Source organism: Embiotoca jacksoni, unplaced genomic scaffold (assembly GCF_022577435.1).
Source record: "Embiotoca jacksoni isolate LCO1_2020_lvr unplaced genomic scaffold, fEmbJac1.0.p SCAF_24, whole genome shotgun sequence".
Classification (NCBI taxonomy): Eukaryota; Metazoa; Chordata; class Actinopteri; family Embiotocidae; genus Embiotoca; species Embiotoca jacksoni.
Genome location: NW_027185375.1, coordinates 5,557,504 through 5,562,320, shown reverse-complemented (window position 1 = coordinate 5,562,320; position 4,817 = coordinate 5,557,504).

Below are 4,817 nucleotides of genomic sequence, written 5' to 3'. Positions count from 1 at the left end.
CTATAGCATGACTTTTTGTCCATATTTGGGACGACATGCTACAGTATGACTTTTGGTCATATTTGGGGACGACATGCTATAGTATGACTTTTTGGTCATATTTGGGACATCATGCTATAGTATGACTTTTTGACCATATTTGGGACGACATGCTATAGTATGACTTTTTGGTCATATTTGGGACGACATGCTATAGTATGACTTTTTGGTCATATTTGGGACGACATGCTATAGTATGACTTTTTGATCATATTTGGGACGACATGCTATAGTATGACTTTTTGGTCATATTTCTGACGACATGCTATAGTATGACTTTTTGGTCATATTTGGGGACGACATGCTACAGTATGACTTTTTGGTCATATTTGGGACGACATGCTATAGTATGACTTTTTGGTCATATTTGGGACATCATGCTATAGTATGACTTTTTGACCATATTTGGGACGACATGCTATAGTATGACTTTTTGGTCATATTTGGGACGACATGCTATAGTAATGACTTTTTGGTCATATTTGGGGACGACATGCTATAGTATGACTTTTTGATCATATTTGGGACGACATGCTATAGTATGACTTTTTGGTCATATTTCTGACGACATGCTATAGTATGACTTTTTGGTCATATTTGGGTACGACATGCTATAGTATGACTTTTTGGGTCATATTTGGGACGACATGCTATAGTATGACTTTTTGGTCATATTTCTGACGACATGCTATAGTATGACTTTTTGGTCATATTTGGGACGACATGCTATAGTATGACTTTTTGACCATATTTGGGACGACATGCTATAGTATGACTTTTTGGTCATATTTGGGACGACATGCTATAGTATGACTTTTTGTCCATATTTCAGACGACATGCTATAGTATGACTTTTTGGTCATATTTGGGACGACATGCTATAGTATGACTTTTTGGTCATATTTGGGACGACATGCTATAGTATGACTTTTTGATCATATTTGGGACGACATGCTATAGTATGACTTTTTGGTCATATTTCTGACGACATGCTATAGTATGACTTTTTGGTCATATTTGGGACGACATGCTATAGTATGACTTTTTGGTCATATTTGGGACGACATGCTATAGTAATGACTTTTTGGTCATATTTCTGACGACATGCTATAGTATGACTTTTTGGTCATATTTGGGACGACATGCTATAGTATGACTTTTTGACCATATTTGGGACGACATGCTATAGTATGACTTTTTGGTCATATTTGGGGACGACATGCTATAGTATGACTTTTTGGTCATATTTGGGACGACATGCTATAGTATGACTTTTTGTTCATATTTGGGACAACATGCTATAGTATGACTTTTTGTTCATATTTGGGACAACATGCTATAGTATGACTTTTTGACCATATTTGGGACGACATGCTATAGTATGACTTTTTGGTCATATTTGGGACGACATGCTATAGTATGACTTTTTGTTCATATTTGGGACAACATGCTATAGTATGACTTTTTGTTCATATTTGGGACAACATGCTATAGTATGACTTTTTGACCATATTTCTGACGACATGCTATAGTATGACTTTTTGGTCATATTTGGGACGACATGCTATAGTATGACTTTTTGTTCATATTTGGGACAACATGCTATAGTATGACTTTTTGGTCATATTTCTGACGACATGCTATAGTATGACTTTTTGGTCATATTTCTGACGACATGCTATAGTATGACTTTTTGTTCATATTTGGGACAACATGCTATAGTATGACTTTTTGACCATATTTGGGACGACATGCTATAGTATGACTTTTTTGGTCATATTTCTGACGACATGCTATAGTATGACTTTTTGACCATATTTGGGACGACATGCTATAGTATGACTTTTTCATCCATATTTGGGACGACATGCTATAGTATGACTTTTTGGTCATATTTGGGACGACATGCTATAGTATGACTTTTTGGTCATATTTCAGACGACATGCTATAGTATGACTTTTTGGTCATATTTGGGACGACATGCTATAGTATGACTTTTTGGTCATATTTGGGACGACATGCTATAGTATGACTTTTTGACCATATTTGGGACGACATGCTATAGTATGACTTTTTGGTCATATTTGGGACGACATGCTATAGTATGACTTTTTTGTCCATATTTCAGACGACATGCTATAGTATGACTTTTTTGGTCATATTTCAGACGACATGCTATAGTATGACTTTTTGGTCATATTTCGGACGACATGCTATAGTATGACTTTTTGGTCATATTTGGGACGACATGCTATAGCATGACTTTTTGTCCATATTTGGGACGACATGCTATAGTATGACTTTTTGGTCATATTTCAGACGACATGCTATAGCATGACTTTTTGTCCATATTTCAGACGACATGCTATAGTTTGACTTTTTGGTCATATTTCTGACGACATACTATAGTATGACTTTTTGGTCATATTTCAGACGACATGCTATAGTATGACTTTTTGGTCATATTTGGGACGACATGCTATAGTATGACTTTTTGGTCATATTTCTGACGACATGCTATCGTATGACTTTTTGGTCATATTTGGGACGACATGCTATAGTATGACTTTTTGGTCATATTTCAGACGACATGCTACAGTAATGACTTTTTGGTCATATTTCAGACGACATGCTTTAGTATGACTTTTTGGTCATATTTGGGGACGACATGCTATAGTATGACTTTTTGTCCATATTTCAGACGACATGCTATAGTATGACTTTTTGGTCATATTTGGGACGACATGCTATAGTATGACTTTTTGATCATATTAGGGACGACATGCTATAGTATGACTTTTTGGTCATATTGGGGACGACATGCTTATAGTATGACTTTTTGTCCATATTTGGGACGACATGCTATAGTATGACTTTTTGGTCATATTTCAGACGACATGCTATAGTATGACTTTTTGGTCATATTTGGGACGACATGCTATAGTATGACTTTTTGTCCATATTTCAGACGACATGCTATAGTATGACTTTTTGGTCATATTTCAGATGACATGCTATCGTATGACTTTTTGGTCATATTGGGGACGACATGCTATAGTATGACTTTTTGTCCATATTTGGGACGACATGCTATAGTATGACTTTTTGGTCATATTTCAGACGACATGCTATAGTATGACTTTTTGGTCATATTTGGGACGACATGCTATAGTATGACTTTTTGTCCATATTTCAGACGACATGCTATAGTATGACTTTTTGGTCATATTTCAGATGACATGCTATCGTATGACTTTTTGGTCATATTTGGGACGACATGCTATAGTATGACTTTTTGATCATATTTGGGACGACATGCTATAGTATGACTTTTTGGTCATATTTCTGACGACATGCTATAGTATGACTTTTTGGTCATATTTCTGACGACATGCTATAGTATGACTTTTTGGTCATATTTCTGACGACATGCTATAGTATGACTTTTTAGTCATATTTCTGACGACATGCTATAGTATGACTTTTTGTCCATATTTGGGACGACATGCTATAGTATGACTTTTTGGTCATATTTGGGACGACATGCTATAGTATGACTTTTTTGTTCATATTTGGGACAACATGCTATAGTATGACTTTTTGTTCATATTTGGGACGACATGCTATAGTATGACTTTTTGGTCATATTTGGGGACAACATGCTATAGTATGACTTTTTGGTCATATTTGGGACAACATGCTATAGTATGACTTTTTGGTCATATTTGGGACGACATGCTATAGTATGACTTTTTGGTCATATTTCTGACGACATGCTATAGTATGACTTTTTGGTCATATTTCTGACGACATGCTATAGTATGACTTTTTGTTCATATTTGGGACGACATGCTATAGTATGACTTTTTGGTCATATTTCAGACGACATGCTATAGCATGACTTTTTGTCCATATTTCAGACGACATGCTATAGTTTGACTTTTTGGTCATATTTCTGACGACATACTATAGTATGACTTTTTGGTCATATTTCAGACGACATGCTATAGTATGACTTTTTGGTCATATTTGGGACGACATGCTATAGTATGACTTTTTGGTCATATTTCTGACGACATGCTATAGTATGACTTTTTGGTCATATTTGGGACGACATGCTATAGTATGACTTTTTGGTCATATTTGGGACGACATGCTATAGTATGACTTTTTGGTCATATTTCTGACGACATGCTATAGTATGACTTTTTGGTCATATTTGGGACGACATGCTATAGTATGACTTTTTGACCATATTTGGGACGACATGCTATAGTATGACTTTTTGGTCATATTTGGGACGACATGCTATAGTATGACTTTTTGTCCATATTTCAGACGACATGCTATAGTATGACTTTTTGGTCATATTTGGGACGACATGCTATAGTATGACTTTTTGGTCATATTTGGGACGACATGCTATAGTATGACTTTTTGATCATATTTGGGACGACATGCTATAGTATGACTTTTTGGTCATATTTCTGACGACATGCTATAGTATGACTTTTTGGTCATATTTGGGACGACATGCTATAGTATGACTTTTTGGTCATATTTGGGACGACATGCTATAGTATGACTTTTTGGTCATATTTCTGACGACATGCTATAGTATGACTTTTTGGTCATATTTGGGACGACATGCTATAGTATGACTTTTTGACCATATTTGGGACGACATGCTATAGTATGACTTTTTGGTCATATTTGGGACGACATGCTATAGTATGACTTTTTGGTCATATTTGGGACGACATGCTATAGTATGACT